The sequence below is a fragment of the Periplaneta americana genome, chromosome 10 (assembly GCF_040183065.1).
Source record: "Periplaneta americana isolate PAMFEO1 chromosome 10, P.americana_PAMFEO1_priV1, whole genome shotgun sequence".
NCBI lineage: Eukaryota > Metazoa > Arthropoda > Insecta > Blattodea > Blattidae > Periplaneta > Periplaneta americana.
Window position 1 is genome coordinate 82,354,774 of NC_091126.1, and position 15,467 is coordinate 82,370,240.

A 15,467-nucleotide genomic window follows, 5' to 3' on the forward strand; every position below is an offset into this window, starting at 1 on the left:
CTTCATTCTTCTTTCCTATTTATCTAATTATTTCTTCTTTCTTTCTCTGTTATGCTCATTTCTACCCATTTTCTTGCAGTCATGCGTTTATAATTTATTCCACAGTATCTTCCTTCCCTGCTTCATTCTCCATCTTTGTTTATTTATTTACTTATTTATTTATTTATTTATCCATTTATTCATTCATTCATTTAGTTTTTTCATTTATTCTTCTCTTTCACTTTCATTCATCAATTCTTTTCTTAGTTACTTTCCATCTAATATAAATGTTTATTTCGGCTTCATTTGTTTATTTCTTCTTCCTTCTTCTTCTCCTATCTTACTTACATTCTCAATATAATTTTCACATTTGTCCTATATTCATTTCTTCCACTTCTCCTATATCATTTTTTTAATATTGTATTTGACCTTTCATATCTTCATTCATCTTCTTTTCTATCTTAAATTCATCCCTTTCTTTCTGTTTCTTAGTGGTAATTAATTTTGTTATTTTGTTATGACCTGAACAACCTTTTTACCAATCGTCACGTATATTCATTAATTCATTCTTGTATTAATTTTCTTAAGTCCATAAGATCCCCATTCAGTCTTATCTACTTTCTTCCACGTTTGTTCTTTTCTTACATTCAGTTAATCATCATACAAATATTCTCTACTTTTTTAATTGTGACTTTCCTTTCTTTCTGTTTATATCCTTCCTTGGATATATTTCTTACTTCCTTTCTTCCATTGAGTGCGTTTCTTACTTGCGAGTGTGTTTTCTTTGCCAATTAACTTTTATTTATTTATTTGTCTATCTGTCTGTGTGTGTTTGTTTGTTTATTTATTTTCTTACATAATTCCTATCTTCTTGTCTTCCTCTCTTGTCACGTTTTTTCTCTGCATTTCTTGCATTCATTACTTTCCTTTCTTGTTATTTTTGTCCCTTTATACCATTGCTTTTCTCTCGCTTACATTCTTTCTTGACGTTTTACTCCATTTATTGGATTATTCCTTTTACATCCCGTTCAGTGGACTTTTCTTTCTATTTTTATCTCTTACAGTCATTCTTGATTTATTTCCTTAATTTCATGACGCTTTCCTTCCTCTCTTCCACATTTCATAATACTCTTTATTGCTTGAAATTGTTTTCCTCCATTCCAAATCTTCTTTCGTTATATTAAATTAAGTACAGTATATTTAAAGTGACTTCCTTCCCTTCCTTCTGGATCCACTTATCTACTTTTCTTTCCTTGATTTCTTTTCGCCTCTTCTTGATTCTATAATTTTGTATTGTTCATTGCTACTTCCTTTTCTCCTTCTTTCGTGTTTTTATTTTCCTTATTCCGTTTTCATTTCTTTCATCGTTTCTTCTTGTTTTCTACTTCCCACTGTTTATTCTTTTCTGTTCTTTCTTTCCCTTCCCTTAACTCCCCTTCTCTTCCTTTCTCTTCGCGAAGGCTCAGTGAAGGAGCACTTTTACTCATCGATCTCGCAAGTGTTGATGTTACATAGTGACTGGATAGTGAACGCCCGCAAACGCATTTTGTTGAGCAGTGACAATTAGTGTCATGTCTTTGCTGTAAATACTTCCTATTCAACCGTTGGAATTCGCGAATTATATGCCCACGACGTATGGAACACTGTCATATATTATCCTTACCCTTATATTATCTCTGTATGAATTTTATTCTCTCCCCATGTAGAGCCATGAAGGTGGTTTTCCAGCAGTGACTGCTCAGCGAGGACCACAAAATGTATACCATGGCCCTGAAGGGATTGTGTACGGACCTACAATTCCTTTACCGCTTCCATATCGCAGACAGGAAACTGTACCAGATTATTATGGGTAAGAATACAGAATTAATAGTCCATTTCCAGATAACCAACAAAAAATTTACCATATTCAATAGAAATTAAAGTCACAAGTTATTGGAAGTAATTCAATATAAGTAACATTTATTTTGTACCATTTTATACTGATTTCGGCTTTCCACTTCAAAATTCTCCTTCATATGGAACGGCAATGTTGAGAGTGAGACAAGTGATAACAGGCTAGAAACTCACTTAAACACTTGTCAACTCCATTTTCCTTTTCAAGAACGCATTTTCAGTTTCGTTTTAAATCTTTCTCCCCCATTTCCCCGAATCATTTATAATATATTAACAAATTAATGAATTAATTCACTCATTAATTCATTGAAGATGATACATATTTCCTCACAATCAGTATATGTTTGTTTGTGTTTCGTAAAATTTCAACACATTGTTCATCCTGCGAATAGTAGTCCCATAATTATGAATATATTTTTTCTTGAGTTAACACAAAGTATACAGGTGAAACGCAAGTAACATAAATAATTTTATTCCAGGGGGTTATTCTTTGAAATATTCAAAACAAAAAAAGGTTAATTTAATGTTGTTAGTTTTTGCTTCTTTCGCGAGATAAATATTGTTTTCTGTGAAACATTAACACAGCGTGTTTTGGGAAAGCCATTAATTTAATTACCATTATACTCAGTCAATTTAAGAAGGGTGTGTATTTTGATAAAAATGATTTAAATATTTAGTTTTGCTCTTTAAATATGCAGATACTTTATCCGAACAAATATAGCATTTAAAAGTTCTTTTGCAGAATGAAAAGTTACATTTGTTAGAATCAAATTTCTGCCCCTTTAAAGAAAAAAGCTATAATTCTTTGAATAATTTATTATCATAGTATACAGCTCTCTTAAATTGACTGAGCATATTGGGAATTAAATCAGTATCTTTCCCAAAACACGCTTTGAAATATTTATTATAAAAAAGTTTTCATCGGGAAGAGGAAAGAAAAACTAGCAAAATTGTATTAAACATTTTTGTTTGGATTTTCTGGAAGGATAACGCCTGAAACTAATGACATTGATTATGGTTCACCCTGTATATTCAACTTACTGCATATCCACTGTGTACTGACTTGTATTTGGTAGATTGAACATAAAATAGCAGTCTTTATATTCACCAAATTAACACATTTTATTTATAATTTGTAAGATTTCAGATAAATTTTGATTTGCTAAGAATTGCGACAGTGCTATAGCATGAGAGTTGGCCACTAAAGGGAAACTAAGAGGACTCAATCCGGCATCGGAACTGGAATCCGGTGTGGCTTAGTGGATAAGGAGTCAGCACGTAGAGCTCAAACCCGGGTTCGAGTCCCGGTTCCGGAGAGAATTTTTCTCCGCTTCACCCATTCTTTATCACATTAAGTAGTTAATACTTAAATTACAATGAATTTATGACATTTTCTATTTATGGAATTCGATAATTAAAAGTGCTTTACATGATAAAATATGTTAAGAGTTTCATGATAAATCTAAGCATATTCATTTCTTCCTAACTTAACTTCTGTAAGGTATAATTGTGAATGGGTATATATATATATATATATATATATATATATATATATATATATATATATATTCCTATGTAAGCATGGGAGATTTGTAGCTAGTAATCGATTCTTAAAATCTGAAGGGTTTACAACGTTACATTTGATGAAGTGCGGATTGTGTCGCTCTACCAAATCTGCATTTACCTGGAGGAAAAAGGAAATGCTTTGTCTAAATTCGCAAAAGAAATTAAAATTGTCTGAATTGACAAAGGAAGCTAGATACAGTATAACCATGTGCAATTTCATTAATATATTTTGAAGAAATATTTAAAATAATTTTATTTGGAATGCATTTTGTCACATTTTTCGTGTATGTAATATAAATACTCAGAAAGAAAGTAGTCTGATGGTTTTTAAGTGAATCGCAATTGTTTGAATTGATTTTCAATGAATTACTGTCAGTTCTTGCTTAAGAGAGTTATATTTGACATGTGAAACCTACCGATTAATTAAAAAAAAAACCCGACCAATGTTTTACAAGAATTTCCTATTCAAAAGTGAGGAAGTGAAATAATCCTGCATATTTAAAAGGACGATATGATACACTTAAAGGAATAGAAAACCTATATTATGTTTTGTGATAAAATACACGGTTAATTAGAAAATAAAGTTGGACATTTCAGCAATATGGCAACATCGCCACTAACAGACTGCTCTTTCTTACCGTTATACAGATGTGTGAGGTTAACGAACTCATGTCTGTCACCCTAGTTGAACTACTATCACCTCCCTCTCTGACTACAACGTTGCAATATGTTCGCATTATTCAGTGGCTTGAAATTTGTGGTCTTTAAATCAAATTTACACAAAAATGGTTCACGCCATTGAAATAAGCCAGAGGGATAAATGATACTTTATTAGATTTTATATCGATGTAGATACAAATCCCGATCCTATTCCCAATAGTTACCGAATAAGAGGGTCTTAAATATTTCGGAAAAAAGAAACATTCCTTCTTGAGAAAACTATGAACAATCCACCAATATGGTTGTAGACTATTTCGTTACGTATAACATGAGCTATTCGCCCTCAAATATGCAGTTATTTCACTTCCACCATCTATAAATCTGTGTTATACAGAGTGTCTGACTCAAGCCGTTTATAAATTGTTTTAGGCATCAAGCACAACAGGACGAGGGGGAATTCTCTAATTCGCAGCGCTTGTATTTTAGTTTGAATAATGATTTAATACACCTAAAATTAACAAATAGTGACGGGTGGACTGATTAATATATTGATTCATGTGATGCGTTTGAGGAAAGTAACATTCATATCTAATACGCGGATTTCACAAGGTAATTCATGACTTTCAGCTATAGTAATGAGTTCAATTAATATTTTGATTAGTTCTGAAGGTTTGATCCCCGGTTCTTATCGTATTTTTTTAATTTCGAACTCCGATTCCCTTTGATCCTAGGACGTTACAGTTAAAACTGCTTTTAAACGGAAAGTACCTACGAAAGCTTGAATCCTATCATCGCTAACCATTCACGTTTCGAATGTGTGAAAAGAAAGGTAACGAGGGAAGAATTGAATGTAACATGTTCCAGAGAGCAGAATACATCAATATGATTGAACTCCATGCGGGTTATCGTCGATCTGGTTTGTCGTAGACCAGTTGTAGTCAATATTTTTCGCCAGCGTACTCTCAAATGAATCTTTTTTACTTCGCATCCCGAAACTGCATTGTAATTTTATGAGAAATAACAAAAGGAAAAACAATGAAAATATGTGAAGTGAAATAATTAGCAACAAATATAATAATATATGTCAGTATATTTCCATTCCCAGTCCGTGGGTCAGTGGAATGGGTACATGTTCAGGCAACCCTACGTACCCTTTTGAGGTACGCGTACCGTAGATTGAATACCGCTGTCGTAGACCATGTGATTTGTCATATTCTGAATCCAGTGTTTTTTTCTTGTCCTCCCCAGTTTGTGACATACTCATGATACTATCGCTTGAAGTGAAATACTCAAAACATATTCAAATGAATGAGTAAATTTTTAAAACTAGCTATTGTTTCTTCGCTAAAGGTACTTTTTATATTATGTCTGTCAGTTAATCCAAATGAAACAAAAATTAATTTGAGGTATTGGAGATAACTCGAGCATTAACAAATAATATCGGGATTATAAGAAGAGCGATTCACTCAATAAAACGCCATCTAATGGTAGGCATGACTGTAGGAAACATTGGAAAGCCGAAAGAAAATAAATAATTAACAAATTGACTTCTCATGTTTAACACAAAATTAACATATATAGACATTCACATGGAAGCTAATACACACTACTGATTCCGCCTGCGAAACCATTGAATACCTCCCGCACGACTGGACTGATATTGGGCTGCGTAAACAAATTTGAACGGCTTACATCAGACACCTTGTACAGTAAATCCTACAAATCATCTGGGATGTCGAACTCTAGTCTTACTGCGTGAGATCTGGAGAATTCTCTAAGCAGCTGTCGAATGTTTAGAATCTTCTGACAGTTATAAATTGACCACATTTTGCGGAAAGAAAACAGTTCACAAGATACTTAAAGTGGGAAGAAACATTTGAAGTTATAATAAATAATAAAATTCCCAAATAAATATAACTGCGTACTTATTGCTTTAACCAAAAGCATTTTAAAGGATGTAGTTTGATCAAAATGTTGACACTTGGCATTATTTATTATGGAGATACTACAAATTTTTTTTGTGATTTTGTCCCTTTCTGCAGCATGCGGCCCAACTTACAGAACGAAGGTATGTGTGACTAGAGAGCCTCATTCACTCTATGGCGATTTGAACTCGATTTCTTACCTCCGACTATTTTTTTTTAAGTTTAGCGCATTATAAACGATCTTCTGATTTCTCGGATTTCACCAAATGTTGAATGGATTCATTAGTTTTTTTTATATACTTTTCATTAATTTCAGACTGTAGTAACATTAACCTATAAATAGCCTTCTAGTTATTAAGAACGTTGGATATAATTTAATTTCGGGCGTATTTGACAGAAAACCTATGTGTGCATTGTTTCAGTGCCCAGGATAGAACGCCTTTTCGGCCTAATTACCGTGCTGACGACGCACAACCCAGCACGTCTGGAGTAATTGTACCTCCACAGGTGAGTACATTCAGCAATAATTATTGTGTGGTTCCATAAGTGAAGAAGGAAGTGCAAATATTACGAAACGAATAATATCTTGTACCAAATTCACGTACACTTTTCTCCTTCGCATATTCTTTAATAGTTATAAAAAATGGATTTCATTGACTTCGAATAATTTAGTATTTAGTATTTAGTCATCAATGTTGTAATTACTATTACAAAATCCTTACTGATTTACCTGTTAACAATAATATTGCTGCCATCTTTAATATAGTATTATTACGAATTAAGTTAACTTAGAAATCGCTCCAGTAAAAAATAACACATTTGCTTTGAATAAATGTGTTTAACCCTGGTAGATGATGTACGTTTTAAATTCTTATAATCGTGTTATATTTAATTTTTATAGCTTCCGTATTTTTACATATTTTCTTATTTTCTTTATTCCCTATTACATCCATCTTCCTCCCATTCTTTGGTTTCATTTCCTTCATTTACAACTTCCCTTGAACATATTTTTATGCTATCCTTTCGTTTCCTCTTTGTTGGTTCCCTTGTTCTATTTTCGTTTCCTTAGTTTGTTTACTTCCTCATCTATTACTTTCACCTTTGCTTCATCCTTTCGAGATTTCTTTATTTTTAAGCTCCACAATCAACTAAATTCAGTGCCCAGGGTCCAATGTCTTCTTGGGCTAATTATCATGCTGACGACTCAGAAGCGAGCACCTCTAGGATCTCACGTTTTCCAATTACAGTGTAACCTCTCTTTACGGACACCCCAAGATACGGACACTCCTCATATACGGACAGATTTTTATGTCCCAACTGAAATAATATAGAAATAATGATAAATTTAACTCTCTTTTACGGACACTCTCAGACACGGACAGCTGTTTCACAGTCCTAAAGCTTGCTTTACCTCGTGACTGTGGACAGAACTTGGATTTCAATCCCTACTAGGGTACAAAAATGGAAAATTTAATTTTGAAAACTGTACAGAAATTCCTTAATATGAAAGAAGACAATAAGGGTCTTGTAGGCTACCACTAGCCCAACTGGTTACCCCTTGTTAGCTGGAATCGGGTGGATAAATAAAGTCATAAAATTTAACCTGTCTGATGGGTCCAAGGTTTCCGCGATCGTGAAATTGTATTCGACACATGATAGGGTTAGTAGGATTATTCTCTTCACTTCAATCAGTTCTGTTTCGAGAGAGATGGCACCTGAACATAAAGGTTAAGTTGAAAACTGTAAATTATAATACTGCATAACTGTAGACCTAGAATAAAATTGCATGGCACAGTACTGTATTTTCCTTTTTCGGTCGTATCTACTGTAGCTCAAAGTTGCAAAGAATTTACTGTAGTACAGTAGACTGTATTTAGAATTAAACTACAGTAATACATTTAATTTAAAACGTGAAGGGATACATAATGCATATTATAAATTTACTGTTAGATTGGGGACCCTCCCTCCCAATAAAGGACACCTCCCAGATGCGGACAGATTGTCACGTCGCTTCGATATCCTTAAATGAGAGGTTTCACTGTATTACAAATGTCCTTACCATCTTGCTTCATTCTTTATTTATTCCCCCCTTCCTCCCTCAATTTCATTGCCAAGTCATTTTCTTGACTAGCATCTATTGCACTAACACTCAAGCTAGAGCGTATTCCCAAAAGCACGCTGACTGACTCCTTTAAGTTTCGCCGCTTACCCAGGTTTCGAGCAGGCAACCAAATTCGTCCCTAGGCCAGCTCCCACCGCGGAATTCAGGGAATGTTATAGAATCATAATGGAATGTAGACATAGTCACGGAATGATGTCGATGCCTAATATGGGAAAATCGTAGGAGCACAAGGAATCCCCAACTGCGATCTTGTCCTCCATACGTGTCACCATTGATTTTTCCATGAGTAATCTCAAACCTTAACGGAACTAGAACCCGAATCGCCTGCATGGCAGACTGAACGGATGACCACATAGCCACCACAAGGTGATGTTTTCTTCTGTCGGAATGCCCATGTACGATCCAGAATCGAAGATTTTTGTCAGGGTGCGGCCCCGGAAGATTTAGGAGCTCGTTCATGTGCGGTCCGGGAATACCTGTGTTATGGTATGAATAAAAAATAATTTTTTCTCTCATTTTGCATAATTATGACTGTCTGTAACAGTGCATTATTAAATAAGAGGAGAGGTGTCGATACTATAGTGGAACAATGTAATATTGCCTGTGTAAAATTTGTTACTCATATGGTTAAAAAAGTTTGTAAATCTATAACCCTGTCTTTTAATGTAGAGGCTTTCATCTGAGGTGACAAAAAACATATCTTTCACATTTAGACTGTTAGAAACATAAAGAAAACTCTTTGCGAACTGTACCGTAGTGATTTGTATTCTTAATAACTCTTCTTTCTTGGATATCTTATTTTTACTTGATTGTTTGCTTCTGAGCTTTACATTTGTTGCGATTTGGATGTTCTTTAGAACAACTATAAAAAATAATAAAAAAAATATTACTATCACTTGTATAAAATAACCCATTTAGACGTGAATAAAATGATTAGCAAACATTTGTTGTGCATATATGTTGAGGGGGAAATCTTGCGTCACTTACGATATAATTTTCATCAGTCTGACGAAGGTTGTCATGCGGTGGTGTCATATGTAAACATGACGACTTAAAGAACAAATATAAGGGCTGTTTTATTTCAGAGGGATTGGATAGCGAAACACAACTTACCTTAATTATATTTAACGTCATTATCAGAGTTTTTTGCTAAAATCTGTCTGGCCGCATATGGACCACGTAATAAAATATCCCGGACTGCACTTTGACAGAAATAGTTTCGTCAGACTTTCGTCTGGGCCGCACCTGGACGGTCCCAATTCTCTGAACTTCTGCCATTTACCTTACACAACATCTTCAGCTTTGTTTATTTATTTTAACGTTTCTTCCTGTCTTTCTTATTAATTTACTTCCATTCTACATACTGGGTGTTCATTTCAAAGTGTGTCATGACGTCACTGTTGTGAGTCAGCGATTTGAAGCGAGTTTCAGCTTTTATGTCAGAGAAGTTGCCTATTAATCAAGGCGTTCAATCTGAACTTGAGAACGTGTACGGTATAACTTGAACGTCGTAGCAACAGATGGCGGTCTGTACTGTCTGTGTGCTACCATAACCTCTTTCGAACTCTGTTCTGCGCGGCCAAGTGGTACGCAGGGTATTTGTTATCATCGGTTGCGTACGGCAACATTCCACAATACAAACTAAATTCTCCGTGTCCATGTTGACCGTCGAAGTTAATGTCAACAAATACGTAAGAAATCGTCTTAACCCTCTCCCCATATCCCGACAGTAAGAAAAAAACCCACCTCAGTATATGTTTCCAAACAGTTCACATTCCTGGCACTACTGGCGTTACCGTACATATCAGTAAGTAGGCTACTCTTCAGAATGAACGCCGTACTTGCTATGCAACTTCTCTGACACATAGGTAATACACCTCTGCGGAAGTGTAGGAAGATTGAATTATCTAGGCTCATCGACTAGCCATATGACGGCATACAGCGAGCCATGACACATTTTGAACTGAACACGCAGTATTTATTTTTCACTTTTGACTTACATTTTATTTCTTCTACCGTCCGTGTGTCTTTTTAATAGGCTACTTCATTTTTCCTTTCTCACTTCTTATTTACTGGGATTACCAACATGTCTGTTACAATGCTTCTTTCTTTCTTTCTTTGTTTCTTTCTTTTTCTCTACCTCCTTCTGTTTCCACTCCGTTGCCATATATTTTAACCTCGCTAATCGTCAATAGAATATTTTCTTAATCTCTTTTTATATAATTTATATACCAACTTTGTTTCCTTCGAATATTCATTCATTCGGTCACACATTCACTTATTCACTCACTCGTTCACTCACTGATTCAATCATATTTTTGTTCCTTAAAATCTCACTTCTTTCCCTCCAGTCTTCCAACTTTCCTTCATCACTAACATTTAATTTATTATTCATTCTTACTATAATTTTTGACTTGCTTTCGATTTCCATTTGCTGTCATTCGTGCGATTTTATTTCCCCTCGTTTCTTTCCTTCCTCTTTTCTTCCAACTCTTCCTCTTCTTGCTTTCTTTATTTTCTTGTTTCTTACTCAGTTATGCTTATTTCTATCCATTTTCATGCAGTCTTGCGCTTTTAATTTAATCCTGTTTCTTCCTCCCCTGCATCATTCTTCATTTAAATTAATTTAATTATTTTTTCTTTCTCTTTCTTTCTTTCTTTCTTTCTTTCTTTCTTTCTCTGTCATTCTCATTTCTATCCATTTTCTCGCAGTCTTTCGTTTATAATTTATTCAACAGTTTCTTTCTCCCGTGCTTCATCATTCGTTTTATTTATGTATATTTTATTCCCTCCTCCTTCCTCTGTTATACTCATTTCTATCCATTTTCTCGCAGTCTTTCGTTTATAATTTATTCAACAGTTTCTTTCTCCCGTGCTTCATCATTCGTTTTATTTATGTATATTTTATTCCCTCCTCCTTCCTCTGTTATACTCATTTCTATCCAATTACTTGCAGTCTTGCGTTTATAATTTATTACACAGTTTCTTCTTCCCCTGCTTAATTCTTGTTTATATCAAATTATATATTTATTTTTCCTTCTTCAGTTATGTTCAATTCTATCAATTTTCTTATAGTTTTACATTTATAATTTTTTACAGAGTTCCTTCTTCCCCTGTTTCATTCTCATTTTTATTTATTTATGCCTTCTTTCTTCCTCTGTTGTACTCATTTCTATCCATTTTCTTGCAATTTTGCCTTTATAATTTGTTAGACAGTTTCATCTTCCCCTGCTTCAATCTCCATTTTTATTCATTTACTTCTTCTTTCTTTGTATGTTATATCCACTTCTGTACATTTTCTTGCAGTCTTGCGTTTGTAATTTATTACACAGTTTCTTCTTCGCCTGCTTTATTATTTACTTTCATTTATTTATTTCTTCTTTCTTCCTCTGTTATGTTCATTTCTATTCATTTTCTTGCAGTCTTGCATTTATATATTATTAGACAGTTTCTCCATCCCGTATTTCATTTTCCATTCTTAGTCAGTCAGTCACTTATTGCTCTGTTATGCTCATTTCTGTCCATTCCCTTGCAATTTGTGTTTATGATTTATTCCATGTTTTCTCCCTTCCCTGCTCGTTCTTCATTTTTATTCATTTATTTATTGTTTCTTCCTTCCTCTTGTATGTTTATTTCCATTTCCTTGCAATCTTGCTTTGTTTAATTTATTGCAGTTTCTTACTCTCCTGCGTCATTGTTAATTTTTATTTACTAATTTATTCCTTTTCCTTGCTCTGTTATGGTCATTTCTGTGCATTTTCTTGCAATTTTGTGTTTATAATTTGTTTCAATGTCTTCCTTTCCTGCTTCAGTTTTATATCTTACTTTGTTTAATTTATTGCAGTTTCTTACTCTCCTGCGTCATTGTTAATTTTTATTTACTAATTTATTCCTTTTCCTTGCTCTGTTATGGTCATTTCTGTCCATTTTCTTGCAATTTTGTGTTTATAATTTGTTTCAATGTGTTCCTTTCCTGCTTCAATTTTATTTATTTATTTATTTATTTATTTATTTATTTATTTATTTATTTATTTATTTAGTCATTCATTCATTCATTCATTCATTCATTTCTATCAATTTTCTTGTAGACTTAGTTTTTTTATTTATTTCAGATTCTTCCTCCCCTGCTTAATTATTAATTTTAATTTATTTATTCCTTCTCTCTTTCTCTGTTATCCTCATTTCTATCCTTATTCTTGCAGTTTTGCGTTTCTAATTTATTACACAGTTTCTTTCTCCCTACTTCATTCTTAATTTTTATTTATGTATTTATTCTTTCTTTCTGCCTCTGTTAAGCTTATTTCCATCCATTTTCTTGCATCTTGCGTTTATAATTTATTCCACAGTTTCTTCCTTCCCTGCCTCATTCTCCGTCTTCATTTTTTATTCACTTATTTCTTCATTTATTCCTCTCTTTTGCTTTCATTCATCAATTCTTTTCTTATTTTCTTTCCATCTTGTTTAAATGTTTACTTCGGCGTCATTTCTTTATTTCTCCTTTCTTCCTGTTCTCCTATCTTACTTACATTCTCAATTTAGTTTTCACTTTTGTCCTATATTCATTTCTTCCACTTCTCATCTTTTTTATTTTTTATTTGTCCATTCATATACTTCATCTTTTTTTCTCTCTCTTAAATTCATCCTTTTCTTCCAGTCTCTTACTCGTAACTAATTTTGTAATTCTCTTACGATCTGAAAACCTTTTTTTCAATCCTAGCGTATATTCATTAATTCATTCATGTATTCCTTTTCTTAATTCCATAAGATCCCCATTCGTTTTTCTTTTCTCAGTTCTATCTAGGTTCTTTTCTTACATTCAGTTAATCATTCATTCGAACATTCTCTACTCATTTAGGGTATTTGTGATTTTCCATTCTTTCTTGTTTATATTTCTTCCTTTCTCCCTTTGAGTGCATTTCTTTCTTTAGATTTTCTTTTACGTCAATTAACTTTTCTTTCTTCTATATATTCATTCATTCATTCATTCATTTATTCATTCACTCTTGCATTCATTCACTTATTTTCTTGCATCCTTGCTGTCTTCTTGTTCTCTCTTGTCAACTTTTTTCCTCTTCTCCAACTCTTGCATTCATTTTTTACTTTCTTGTTATTTTTCTCCTCTTCTACTATTACTTCTTCGACTCTTACATTCTTTCTTAACGTTTTTACTTCATTTATTGAGATAGTGGATTATTCCCTTTGAGTAGATTTTTTCTGTTTCTATCTCTTACAATAATTCTTGATTTATTTTCTTAATTTCATGCCGCTTTCCTTTCTATCTTCCACATTTCATATCACTTTGTATTGCTTCAATTTTTGTACTCCATTTGTGCATTAAAATTCTTATTTCGTTATATTATTATTTTAAGTACATTTCAAACTGACTTTCTTGCCTTCCTTCTGGATCCCCTTCTCTACTTTTCCTTCCCTGATTTCTTTTCGTCTCTCCTTGATTCCATAATTTTATATTGTTCCTTGCTTCTTCATTTTCTACTTTTGTTTTTATTTTTCCTCGTTCCATTTCTTTTTCAGTTATTTCATCTTTCCTTCTTGTTTTCTTCTTCTCTTGGTTTATTCTTTTCTGCTCTTTATGTTCACACCTTCTCTTCCCTTCCTTTCCCTTAACTATCCTCCCCTTCCCTTCACCGATGCTTAGTGGTGGAGCATCTTTATTCTTTGAACTTGCAAATGTTATGGTTATATTGTGCCAGGATAGTGAACGCTCGCAAACGCATTTTGTTTTGCAGTGACAAGCGTCTTCTCTTTGCTCTAAATACGTCTTATTCATGAATTGTGATTCGCGAAATACAGGGTGATTCACGAGGATTTACAGTCACTTACGGAACTCATTTCCGAAGACATTCTGGGCAAAAAAGTCATATAAACTTGTCTCCTGATCTCAATATTTTTAGAGTTACACTAAATTAAAATTGTTAGTAAAATACCTTTTTTTCTTTAGTTTTAAGAGTAAAAGACTTTTACAAATAGAGAATGAACTATTCAAAAGCATTATTTCTTTAATTGGCTAGTGTTCTGAAGCTAAAATGTGTTGTTAATTGTTTTGTTTTTCAATTTTTAAGTAAAACATATTTTTCTTACGCACTTATCACAAAAATTGTTACAAATCACACGACTTGAACTTGACTCTTTACAGTATAACTATGTATGCTAATGTATAGTCTTGAAGAATTTACAAGAGTGGCGTGATTTGTAATAACTGTTGTGATAAATCCGTAAGAAAAATATAATTTTGTAGGTAAAAATCGAAGAAAAAATCTGTACGAAGCAACTATGGAATTTACAACCTAATTAAAGAAATGATACTCCTGAATAGTTCATTCTTTATCTGTAATATTCTATTACTAAAAAACTAAAGAATAAACAACTTAAAATTAGTGTACCAGTAACTGAAAATATTGAGATTAGGATACATGTTTATATTACTTCATTGCTCAGAATTTCTACGGAAATAAGCTCCGTAATTGGCGGTAAATCCTCGTGAAACACCCTGTATATGCCTCGAACACTGACATGTGATATCCTTACCCTTATAACTGTGCATGAATTTTATTCTTTCCTCATGTAGAGACCTGGAGCTAGTTCACAACCAGTGATTCCTCATGGAGGACCGTACAATGCATACCATGACGCTGAGAGGATATTGCACGGAACTAGAAGTGTTTTACAGCCTGCATTTCGCAGACACGACATTCCACAAGACTTTTATGGGTAAGAATACAACATTAATATTCCAATTTCAGATAACGAACAAAATATTTACCATATTCAATAGAAATTAATGCCACAAGATATTTCATATATTTTCTTAAAAGTTACATATATTTTCTACCATTTTCTACTGTTTACGATATTGACAATTGAGGACCGTTTTTGCAAAACTTGCTAACTGAAAAAAAAAAAAATTACAGGAGAGACAAGACACTACAGTAAGCACGTTTTGCTGTATGTCTCACTTATAGCAGAAAGCAAGTTCTGAAAAAACGATCACACTTTGACACACTACAATGAAGGGAAATAACCCAATTTTACTAAAACGCTTTGAACATCATGTAGAAGCCTGCCTTATGTTAACGAATCCATCAAAATCTCAATTTTGCAAATTTTGCAGTCAGCAAGTTTTGCAAAAACGGTCCTCAATTTATGTTTCTATATGAATATTTTTAATTCCACAGCCCTATATATCAAATACATTTTACAAATGTAAATTCAAATCAAATTTGGAATTACGAAGTTATTACAGTGAAAATGCAAATTATTTATAATTACTGTATGTAGATGTGTGTGTGTGTGCGTGAGTGTGA

The 15,467-nt window shown here is 33.2% G+C and overlaps 1 long non-coding RNA gene across 1 annotated transcript; it reads left to right on the plus strand.

Annotated features, from left to right (window-relative positions):
• Window positions 1-1,704: 1,704 nt before the first annotated feature.
• Window positions 1,705-14,867, plus strand: LOC138707309 (uncharacterized). Its single transcript, XR_011334160.1, has 3 exons — window positions 1,705-1,828; window positions 6,141-6,530; window positions 14,732-14,867. It is a non-coding gene; the product is annotated as an uncharacterized lncRNA (long non-coding RNA).
• The last annotated feature ends 600 nt before the right edge of the window (window positions 14,868-15,467 follow it).